Source organism: Carettochelys insculpta, chromosome 3 (genome assembly GCF_033958435.1).
Source record: "Carettochelys insculpta isolate YL-2023 chromosome 3, ASM3395843v1, whole genome shotgun sequence".
In the NCBI taxonomy this organism is placed as follows: Eukaryota; Metazoa; Chordata; order Testudines; family Carettochelyidae; genus Carettochelys; species Carettochelys insculpta.
Window position 1 is genome coordinate 104,440,859 of NC_134139.1, and position 12,640 is coordinate 104,453,498.

The window sequence follows — 12,640 nt, forward strand, 5'->3', positions numbered from 1 at the left end:
CTGATCTACTAGCTCTACCTTCCAGAGCAACTTTGTCATAGCAGCAGCCTTTCTGCTGTCACCTCATTTGCTAAAGCCTAGTATTGTTGGTCTCTCTCTTGCTCGCTGTGTCTCTTAAATTAAGACACTACCTTGGATGGGCAGTCCATTTAAAAAGTGTATGTTAGTAGCAGCTGTCATGGCATTCCTTTGGAAGAGCTAAGCAGAACAGGAGGGTGTATTTCCTAATGGGCCAGAAAATATAGCCTAAGGCACAAGAGATAGAGAAGATACCACAGGCAAACCTCTACCTCCTTCAATTAAGCATGATTATTCTGAACTGGTTGAATTTTCAGTGGTATATTGACTTTTATCTTACCTTGATTGACAGGTCTAGCATTGCCTTCAAAGAAAAAGCAGTGAAAAAAATAGATCTGCAGGACTTCCTGTTAGAAGAAATGTTGTGGGGTAATTAAACATAAATTTTCCATTGTAGATCTAGGGATTGAGAATGAAAAGAGTTTTGCTTCTTTAATTATAGTAGATATGACAGCTTTGAAAAATTACTATAGTATGAAGAGGAAAATCCATCTTCATTTTCATAATTTCTTCAATTGTTGCAGTACTGAACCGAAAACTGCCATAAATTACTACAGATCGATGTGGTGAAGAAAGGCAAGAACCAAAGATGTATGGGAGAGAGATTGTAAGGACAGGGAGAGAACGTATAAAATGCAGGCATTTGGAGAAGTCACTCCATATACCTGAAAGGAGTGTGTATGGAGTAAAGTGTGTGTGTATAAATAATTGTTTGTAAATCTTATAGGATATTGTTGTTTCTTGAACTTGTGGCTGTCAAATTGAGTGACAAATGTGAAGGGCACAATCTGGAAGTGTCAGAAAAAAGCCTTCCTCTTCCAAGGCTATGTCTACACTAGAGAGTTTCGTTGACAAAACCTGCATAACGTCCACATTCCCAAGGCGTTCTGTTGACAGTAAATTGACAAAATGCAGCACTTTTGTCTACAGCCTTCTTCTGCTCTTCCATGAGGCAGAACACCTCTGACAGAAAGCCAGTCTGGACATTACAGCAGGCCCTGTTGACAGACAGGGCTTCCAGGACACTGGGCAGCCGTCTGCTGTGCTTCCGGTTGGCCATTTTGTCAAGAGATCAACCTGGCAGTCCGGCTGCTCTCTGCTGACAGAGCGAATCTCTCTTTCAATCTGCTTTACAGTCTGGCCCCAATCTGTCAACAGAAGTTTTGTTGGAAGATATCTTTTGACAGTAACTTCTGTTGACAGATTGCTCTAGTGTAGACATAGTCCTAGTGTTTGTGAACTGTTAAGTTGTTTCCACACACCACATGTGCTGGGAATTTTACTTTCAGGCTGTTTGGAGTATTGTCATTTAAAAGACGTTTTATTGCCTTGTAGTTAAGGGAGGGAGTGAGTGTTCTTCCACTGCTGCCATAACACACCAATATCTTTAATCCAGTCTTTCATTTAATGAATAGGCAGATGATGAAGCACAAATATTTAAACACTTTATTTTCCTCTTTAAGCATGAACTCTAAACCAGTGGCTGAACTATTTCATATTTATCAGCTTTTTGGTTTGCTGCTGGCATCTATAATGGCTTTCACTGACTTCAGTCTATCAAAAGTAAATTTGAATAATTTAGAAGACAAAATAATCCCAAACTTTAAATTTGATCATTGAAATCAGGGTACTCACATTCCCATCTGGGATTCATATTGACTCACAGGCATCTAAAAGATAGTTGAGCATTCAAATTCTGCATGTCACCAAACTTGAAGACTCTACCTTGACGATATATTTTGGATAATGCCTAACTGTGCAGATTTTTATGGCTAGTATGGATTTCCTCATGTTCAATGTCAGTTGAATGCTTTGTCGTTACTTTAAATCATTCAATTTTTACAACACTATTTCTTTGCTCTTTTATCTCTTTGTGTTCAACTTTTTTTGGCTTATGTAAATATTCATATTTAATTTGTGTAAGTCAGTGATGGCACGTCACTCGCCTTTTGATGTACAGGATTTCCTCCAGTAATTCTGCCAGCAGCAGTTTTCCCTCTTCTATGGGAGTGAATTTCCCTGTTGTTTTGGGAAATGAAGAGAGTGGCTTTGTTCCTTTGTGTCAACAATGTTAATAATTCTGCTCACATTTCTAGACAAGCAAATTATCCCTTAAGAAAGCTCAGAAGAACTTCAAAGAAATAATTATTTTGGGGGGTCAGGTTATTGCTGGCCATCTAGTCACCAAAAGTTGTCTTAGAATAAAGCAAATTCTGCAGTGCTGAAGAAAATGAATGCATATATCCAACAGTTTTCTAACTGAATTGCATAAACTTAGCCACAAGAAGGCAGTGTGATACCAGTATGTATGTCAAAAGTAATTTTATTTTTATAACAGTTGATCTCTCCTACTAGCAAAACCTTTACCCTTATGTTTTGTCTTTTAGCTGTTTTCCAGAAAGCACATAGCATGCGAAATTTCTCTAGGAGGCATGCTTATGGCTTTAAACAAACAGTGCTGATGGTGAGCCATGTTTATGTATGCTGAGATTAGTAAGAAGTAAACTTCAAGCTAAATTATCTTCTCTGACCTAAACAGCAGATCTGCTGTTCCGCCCTTTACTTATTTAAAGCCCACACAGCTACCGGGACATTCTGTGCTTGTAGATAGCAGAATAGATATTGAGATCCCCACGCAGAGTCAAAGGAGAGAACTGAGCAGCCCAGAGTGATTTACCTGACTGTAAAACTTTAATGAAAAAGAGTGGATTCATGAAATACTAACATCAAAGTTTATCACTGCCCTAAAACTGCTGCTACTTTCAAAAACAAATGAAAACCATAACCAGTAACTTGTTTTTGAATCTGTATTCATTTTGAAAGCACACTCGGTATTCTGATTCCTACTGTGGCAGAAACAATTAGCTAATGTTTTTGCCAATTTGATTTTAAAAAAGGTTGCCTTTAGTAAATCACAGACTCATAGAATCATAAAACTGGAAGGAACCTCAAGAGATCATCAAGTCCAATTCCTGAACTCACGGTAAGACCAACCACCATTTAAACCATCCCTGATTAGTGTGTCTAACGTGCTCATAAAAATCTCCAGTGATGGAGATTTCACAGCCTCCCTAGGCAATTTATCCATGGCTTAACCACCCTGACAGAAAGTTTTTCCTTCATTATCATCATCATCAATAACCATGACGTTCAACCCTAAACCTCTCCTGCTGCAATTTAAACCCATTGCTTCTGATCTTATCATCTGAGGTTAAGAAGAATTTTTCTCCTGCTTCCTTGTAACTTGGAAGGTACAGTAAACCCTTGATTTTATGCACTCTGATTTAGCAGACATTAGGAACAAGGGATACCCCCGCCCTATTGTTTCTGCAGTCCACAGTGGGTTTTATGGCATCTGTAAAATCATCTCACCCCCTCAAAAGTTAAGAGACTTGCAGCTGGTGCAGCCTGGAGGAACTGCCACCTCCTCCGCTGGAACTGCCACACGCTCCTTCCATGGGGGTGGGGTGCATACACAGGCAGACTGGCACTCATGTACGTGCCCCACCCCTGGTGGGAGGAGTGCATGACAACTGTGAGGGCGGCTCCTCCAGGCTGCGTGGTGGCCTCTAGTCACATACACCGAGGTGGCTCCAGCTGTGCAGTAATGTTCCTCCAGCTGTGACGGCAGGATCCCAGCCACACAGTGGGGTCCAGCTGCTCCTCCAGCAGTGGTGGCTCTGATGAGTGTCAGGGTTTTTGGGGAGGTGGGACTGGGGCTGGGAGATCCTGGCAGTGGGGGCTGGGCAGTAAACCTCTCATTTAACAGACTTGCAGGAATAGCAGACACCTCTCCCCCCATTAGTGTGTTAAATCGATGGTTTACTGTACTTAAAAGCTGATGTGTCATTCATCATTCCAGGCTAAACAGACCTGTTTTTTCAATCTTTCATAGGTCATGTGTTCTAGACCTTAAAGCATTTTTGCTGGTTTTCTCTGGACCTTCTCCAATTTGACTACCTCTCACCTGAAAGGCAGTGCCCAGAATTGCACACAGTGCTCCAGTTCAGACCTAAATGGTGCAAAGTAGAGTGGAAGAATTACTTCTTGTGTCTTGCTCACCACATTCCTATTACTACAGCCCAAAATGATACTTTTTTTTTTTTTTTTTTTTGCAACAGTATTCACACTATTGACTCATATTTCGCTTGTGGTCCACTATAATCCCTACATGCCTTTCTGCAGTACTCCTTCCTAGCCCAGGGGTCTTCAGCTCACAGCTGGGGGCCATCTATGGCCTGTGGATTTTTGTGGTCCAGACTGGGATTCCCACTGGCCTGGGGTGTGTGTCTGTCCCCCTTCCCCAAACCCTACCCTCTCCCTGACACCCTTCCCACTCCCCCACATTGCACCCCTCCCTTCAAGCCCCTTCCCTATGGGAGGTGGGGGTGGGGTTTACCAGGGGGAGACCAAGGGGTTGCAGAGTGTGGGGAGATCTAACATCTGCTGTCATCCCATGCCAGGCCCCACCAGTCAGGAGAGGGGTCTTGGGGAAAGATGTGCAGTGGGTGGGAAGGGGCAGGGCTCGTGGAACAGGTGTGGAAACCCCCACTCTCCCAGGTCACAGGGGCTCCCAGGCTGCGTTACAAAAATGCTTGGGCTGTACATGATCCATGGCCTCTGTCCTAGCCAGTCATTTTCCATTTTGTATGTGTGCAACTTTTTGTTCTTTCTAAAATGGAATATTTTACACTTGTCCCTATTGAATTTCTTCCTATTTAACTCAAATACTTTCTCCCGTTTGTCCAGATCATTTTGAATTATAATCCTATTCTCCAAAGCACTTGCAACCCCTTCTAGCTTTGTATCTTTCCTGAACTTGATAAGCGTACTATCTGTGCCATTATCTAAATCATTGATGATGATGATGTACAGAAACAGTTAAAAACAAAAAAAGTGATTTCTGCAGAATCCCACTTGTTATGCACTCACTGCATGACTGTGAAGTGTAGATAATTCTGAGAACAGTTATCCATTCATTTATGCACCCACCTTATAGTAGCTCCATCTAAGCTGTATTTCCCTATTTTATTAATGAGAAGACCATTCAAGGCTGTATCAAATGCTTTGCTAAAGTCTAGATATATCGCATCTACTGCTTCCCCCTTATCCACAAGACTTGTTAGCCTATGAAAGAAAACCTGCAGGTTGGTTTGATGTGATTTATTCTTTACAAATTCATGCTATTTCTTATTACTTTATTATCTTTCAGATGTTTGCAAAAGGATTCCTTAATTATTTGCTCCATTATCTTTCCTGGCACAGAAGTTAAGCTGACTGGTCTGTAGTTTCCTTGATTGTCCTTATTTCCCTGTTTATAGATGGGCCCTATAGTTGCCCTTTCCAGTCTTCTGGAATCTATCCTATCTTCCATGACTTCTCAAAGATAATAGGTAATGGCTCAGATATCTCCAAAATCAGCTCCTTGTGTATTCTAGGATGCATTTCATGAGGCCCTGGCAACTTGAAGACATCTAACTTGTCTAAGTAATTTTTAACTTGTTCTTTTCCTATTTTAACTTCTGAGTGATCACATTTTCATTAGCCTTCACTATGCTAGTCATACAATCACCTCCAACCTTCTTGATGGAACAAAGTAGTCATTAAGCCCTTCTACCATTTCACATTTTCTGTACCATTTCCCCTCTTCATAGAGTAATAGTCCTATCATGTCCTTTGTCATCTTCTTGCTGTTTATGTATTTGTAGAATGTTTTCTTGTTACCTTTTATATCACTAGCTAGTTTGAGCTTGATTTGCGCTTTGGCTTTTCTAATTTTGACCCTATATACTTTTGTTAATTGTATTCTTCCTTTGCTAGTTTCTACCTTTTGTAGGATTCCGATTTAATTATGAGTTCATTCAAGATTTCCTGGTTAAGACAAGGTAGTCTCTTGCCGCACTTCCTACCTTACCTCTGCATTGGAATAGTTTGTTCTTGTGCTCTTAATAATGTCTCTTTGAAAACTTATCAACTGTCTTCATTTGTTTTTCCTCTTAGGCTTCCTTCCCATGGGACCTTACTTACCAACTCATGAGTTTGCAAAAATTTGCCTTCTTGAAATCCATTGCATTTATTTTGCTTTTTCTTCCCCCCATCAGTCCTTAGACTCATTAACTCTACCATTTCGTGATTACTTTCACCTAAGCTGCCTTTCACTTCAAATTATCAATAAGTTCCTCCTTATTTGTTAAAATGAAATCTTGAACAGCCTCTCCACAGTAGCTTTCTTCGCGTCTGAAATATTTAAGAAAAAAGCCTCCAATGTATTTCAAGAAGTTGTTGGACAATCTGCGCCCTGCTGTTATTTTTCCAGCATATGCCTGGATAGTTGACATCCCCCATATTCCCCAAGTCCTGTTTTTTTGGATGATTTTGTTATGTATTCAAAAACAGTCCCATCTATCTCTCATTCCTCGTTAGGTGGTCTGTGGTAGGACCCCTGCCCCCGGCATGACAATGACATCACCCTTAGGTTTTTTACCCCTTTTTCTTTATCAAGTGAGACTCAATAAATCTGTCTCCTATGTCCATCTCAGCCTTGTGAAGGACCCCCCCACACCATGCTTTATGAAAAAATGGGATATGACTATAAATATGTATGACTCAGAAATGCTTTGAATGAGATTTGGCTTGTAGCCTATCATAGCATATGCCCCCTCACCAGCTGGATCTGTAAATCCTGGTTTTGTACATGTATCATTTTTGTAGTTGAAGTTATAAGTATTGTTTAAATATTTGTGTTCCATTTGTTTGTCTCTCTGAAGACCTCGACAAGAGGGGTGGCTACCCTACTGTAAGTGTATGGCTTGGAAATGGGGAATAGTAGTACCTTGCCGACAAAAAGTCTTTAATGGGGCCAATGCATATCTGAGGATTTTAACTGTAAACATGCAATCCAGATGTCAGGCAACAGCTGATTGCCTCAAAAGGACTTGGACAGCTGACCTGCTCATGTGACAGTCTCCATCTTGGAGTATACTCTTACACAAAGAGAATAATGGAATTCCCTCCTCAGGGGAAAGATGTAAAGAGGGCCCTGTGCTTCCTCCATCTTTTGTCTTCAGCTTCCTCTCTTTTCCTTTCAGCCTGGTCCATCTTTTGTCTTCAGCTTGCCTTGGAAATTTCCTGACATACCCAAGAAAGACAGAGAACTTTACTAGAGACAAGGTCAGGTTAAGCTCACTTCTGACCTGAAGATTTCACCTGCTATAAAGGCAGCTGTTTAGGGTAAGAACTCACAAGTAACTAGATTTTTAGGAGAGCTATGTGTTTGGTTTTTTTCTCTCTCTCTCTCTGATTTGGTAACTCACTTTGATCTGTTTGTTCTCATTTATAACCAATTAAATCCTACTGTTTTGCTTAATAAAACCTTTTTGTTTATAATCAAAGCCAGGATAAATTGTTATTACCTGGGGAGAGCTACCACTGTACATATCTCCCTTGCACTGATAAAGGGGGCTGGCTTAATGAGCTCTCCCTGTGCAAATATTTTGCACTGAGATAGATGAATTTGGCATTTTGATCCCTTCTGGGAGTTGATTTCCTGGATGCTGTGACCTAGAACTGCTTCCACCCAGAGCTGTGGTTAAACTATGTCTGCATTGCTCTGCCAGGGGAGGGGGGAAATGGTTACTCCAACTCTGTTTTGGCTGGGGGAGACCAGAAGATCTGGCTCAGCAGGACAAGGTGGTGGGGGAGGCCCAGAGAGCTAGACAGTATGTGTTAGTGGCATGATCAGCACACCTGGGAACATCAAGGGGTCTTCTTTGACCACTTCCCATCACAAACCTCAGTCCAAGTGTAAGGAGGAGTTACTCACCTGTGTGGTAACGATGGTTCTTCGAGGTGTGTCCCCGTGGGTGCTCCACAGTAGGTGTCGGGCTCGCCCTGGCGCCGCAGCTCGGAAATTCTTCAGCAGTCTCCGTCGGGTCGCGCATGCACCGATGTGCGTCGGCTCTTCGCGCGCTTACGGTCATGTGCGCAATCCGGTCCCCGCCAGTTCCTGATCAACCGCTCCGGACGTCTCTGAAAAACACAAACAGAGCTCCGAAGTGGGGAGGAACGGGTGGGTAGTGGAGCACCCACGGGGACACATCTTGAAGAACCATCGTTACTACACAGGTGAGTAACTCCTCCTCCTTCTTCGAGTGGTCCCCGTGGGTGCTCCACTGTAGGTGACTACCCAGCAGTAAACGTCCGTCCGTCCCCCCCCCCCCCCCCCCCGAAAAAGGAGGTGGGTACCCGATTTATGCGCAGCTTGCCCGTGAAAGGACTGCTGTTGACACGCGTGTATCCTCATCAAGCATCCTGTGCATGGTGTAGTGCTTGGCGAAGGTGTCATAGGAGGACCACGTCGCCGCTCTGCAGATGTCTCTCAGCACGATTCCTTTGAAGAATGCCGTTGACGCCGCCATTGCCCTTGTAGAGTGGGCCCTTGGCGGAACTTGCAGAGGAGTCTTGCGAAGCTTGTAACACAGTCTTATGCATGACACAATGTGATTTGAAATCCTCTGCGAAGATAGCGCTTCCCCTTTTGACCTGGATGCAATGGACACCAGGAGTCTGTCTGTTTTCTGGAAAGGTTTAGTTCTATCAATGTAGAAGGCCAGTGCCCTTCTTATGTCAAGTAAGTGCAACCGTGCCTCTTCGTTCGAGTTGTGAGGCTTAGGATAGAACGAGGGCAACACTATTGGTTCGTTAATATGAAAATCTGAAGAGACCTTCGGGACGAAGCCTGGGTGCAAACGTAAAACCACCGCTGCTTTTGAGAATATCGTGCAGGGTGGTGTGGACATTATGGCCGTGAGCTCGCTCACTCTGCGAGCTGACGTGATTGCCAGGAGGAAAGTCGTTTTAATGGTAAGTAGTCGAAGGGGGACTGTAGCCAATGGTTCAAAGGGCGGTCCCGAGAGGGTGTGTAAAACTAAGTCTAAACTCCATGACGGCGGTATTGGTTTCCGAGGGGGGTACAGATTTACCAACCCCTTTAGGAAACGTGAGACAACAGGATGGGCAAATATGGTTGATCCATCCTCTTCATGCCGAAACGCTGATATAGCTGCCAGATGAACCTTTATAGAGGATAGAGAAAGTCCCTTTTGTTTGAGTTGTAGCAGATAGTCCAGAATCGTAGGGATGGTGGTGTCCTGGGGTGTTAGCTGCCTAGAGGAGCACCAATCGGAAAAACGCCACCATTTGTGTTGATAAGTCTTTCTGGTAGAAGTCCTCCGACTACATTCGAGGACTTGTTGTACTCCCTCTGAGCATGTAGTCTCTAAGGCGCTGAGCCATGGATTAACCATGCTTGTAGCCGAAGTCTCTTCGGGTGCGGGTGCAGTATTGACCCCCGAGCCTGTGTGAGAATGTCCGGTACTGTTGGTAGGGGAAACAGCCGATGCTGTGCCATGCATAGAAGCAATGGGAACCACTGTTGCCGGTCCCAGGTCAGGACTATGAGTATCATGCGTGCTCTCTCCCTTTTGGCCTTCTCCAAGACCTTGTGTATAAGTGTCGTGGGAGGTAACGCATAAAGTAGAGGGCCCTTCCATGGGATCATGAAAGCGTCCCCCAAAGACCCCTGTCCCATGCTCGCTCTGGAGCAGTATTGGGGACATTTCTTGTTGTCTCAGGTGGCGAACAAGTTGATTTGGGGAAAACCTCATCTGTGGAACACTTGGTTGAAGTAGGTCTGAACGGATCTGCCACTCGTGTGGGCGCAATGTGTCTGCTGAGCTGGTCTGCCTTGACGTTGTGGACACCCGGTAGGTATGAAGCCTTGATGGTTGTATTGTTGGCAATGCACCAGTTCCACAGTCGGACCGCCTCCGCACAAAGTGTACGAGACCTGGCTCCCCCCTGCCGGTTTATATAAAACGTGGGGGTGTTATCGGTATTCACGCCGACTATTTTTCCGCGCAGATAATTCTGAAAATGCCTGCACGCATTGAACACTGCTCTGAGCTCTAATATGTTTATGTGCAGTGTCTTCTCCGCGGGGGACCATAACCCTTGAGGGGTTTTGTTGTCCACGTGTGCCCCCCATCCCGTATGGGAGGCATCTGTTGTAATGAACACAGTAATTTGTGGTTGGCGGAAGGGCACCCCTGTTAGTAGATTCTTGGGGTTTACCCACCACGTTAGCGACCTTCGTGCCTTTGTTGTAAGTGACACCCTTTTGTGAACGGTATGGATTGATGGTTTGTATACGGTTGCCAACCAATGCTGCAATCCTCGCATGTGCAGCCTGGCGTTTTGCACCACAAACGTGGTGGTCGCCATATGCCCCAGTAGTTGTAAGCACGTCAGAACTGAGACAGTGGGACTGTACGTTATTATTTGTACGAGAGACTCGATGGCGTGAAAACGGGCATCGGGTAAATATACCCTTGACATGACTGAGTCTATCCGAGCCCCTATAAACTCTATATTTTGCGTGGGTTCGGTCTTTGACTTTGAGAAGTTGATGATGAGGCCCAGTGATGTAAATGTGTTTGTGGTGATGTGTATCATCTGTAATACCTCTGCCTGGGAAGTTCCCTTTAGCAGGCAATCGTCCAGGTACGGGAAGATGAAAACGCCCGGTCTGTGTAGGTATGCTGACACCACTGCTAAGGTCTTGGTGAAGACTCTGGGCGCTGAAGAGAGGCCGAATGGAAGGACTCTGTACTGAAAATGATCTGTGCCGACAATAAACCGGAGGAAGCGCCTGTGTGGTGGATGAATTGCGATATGAAAATACGCATCCTGTGAGTCGAGGGCTGCAAACCAATCTCCGTCTTCTAGTGCCGTGATTATTGAAGCCATCGTAGTCATCTTGAAGCGCTGTTTGCGTAGATACTGGTTGAGTGCCCTTAGATCCAAAATGGGCCTCCACCCTCCTGTCTTCTTCTCTGTCAGGAAGTACCTGGAGTAGAAACCTTTGCCTTGAAATTGTTCCGGTACTCTCTCCACCGCCCCTATGAATAGGAGGTGGTCCACCTCCCGCCTTAATTCCAGTAGGTGAGAGGGGTCTCTGAGAAGGGGTGCGGTGGGGGGATTTGGTGGAGGTAATGACTGGAAGGGGATCGTGTATCCCGTGTTTACAATCTCCAATACCCACTTGTCCGAAGTGATGCTTTTCCATTGTGGGTAGAACGGCTTGAGTCGATGATGGAACATGTACTGAGATTGGCACTGAGATACGGTCTTGGCTTTGCGACCCTCGACATACCCGTCAAACCTGCTGTCTTGTACTTTGCCCTGAGGAGGCGTTGTCCTGTTGAGGTCGACGTCTAGGGCCCTTGTAATGTGGTTGTTGATGACGTCCCTGATCATACCCCCGTTGAAATTGGGTACGTTGCTGTTGGTAACCATAGTGGCGTTGTTGAGGATAAAACTTCTTCCTTCTGAATGGTGGGGTATATATTCCCAAAGTCCGAAGTGTTGCTCTGGAGTCTTTGCTCGAGTCTAGGACTGAGTCGGTTGATTCGACAAACAATTTTATTTTGTCAAAGGGAAGGTCTGCGATTTTGACTTGTAGCTCCTTGGGAATGCTGGAGGTGTGAAGCCATGACTCCCTCCGCATTACAACCGCAGTGGCTACGGCGCGGGCTGCTGTGTCCGCCACATCCAGTGCAATCTGGACGCCTGCTCGAGAAGCCGCATAGCCTTCTTGTACAATTGCCTTAAGGATCGGCCTTTTGTCCTCCGGGAGGAAGTGCATAAGGGCGGTAAGTTTTTGGAGTAGTTGTCGAAATTGTGGTTCGACAAATGAGCAGCATAGTTAGCCATGCGGAGCGACAGGGTAGATGAGGAGTAGGCTTTTCTACCCAGGAGATCCAGCTTCTTTATATCCTTGTCCAGTCCCCCAGATTTATACTGGGACGATTTGGACCTATGTTGAGACGATTTGACCACTAGCGAATTTGGCTGTGGATGACTAAACAGAAATTCCATACCTTTAGCAGGGACGAAGTACTTTTTGTCCGCCCTTTTGTTGGTAGGAGGAGCGGAGGCCGGAGTTTGCCATATGTTAGTGGCTGCCTCCATGATTGCATCGTCCAATGGTATAGCTATTTTAGAAGAGGACGGGGGCCTGAGATTTTTAAGGAGCTTGTGGTGCTTCTCCTGCACTTCCGCCACCTGAATGTCTTGAGATTGAGCTACCCTTTTGAACAGCTCCTGGAATTGTTTCAGGTCATCTGGGGGAGAAATGTCTCCAGGAACCACCTCCTTGTCTGGCGAGGATGAGGAGGCATCACTGTGGTATCTCTCCTCCAATTCCTCTGGATCCTGGCTGTATTGATATGATTGTCCTTTTGAAGCTTCGAGGTGGGGTTCAAAATCTTTCGATCCAGCCTCTGATTGGGAGACTTGCGGTGTTCCCCCAGGTGGAAGCTGTGCACTGTGGCATTGAGGAGGAGTTGACGGAGATCCATGGTGAGATGCCGACCTCCTATGCTGACGCCCTGTATAATGATGGCGGTCATAGCAACAGGGACAGGGGCCCGGTGATGGGGACCTGGACCAAGACCCAAAGATGTAAGGGTGATGCAGGGAATGCCGTGACCGTCGAGATGAC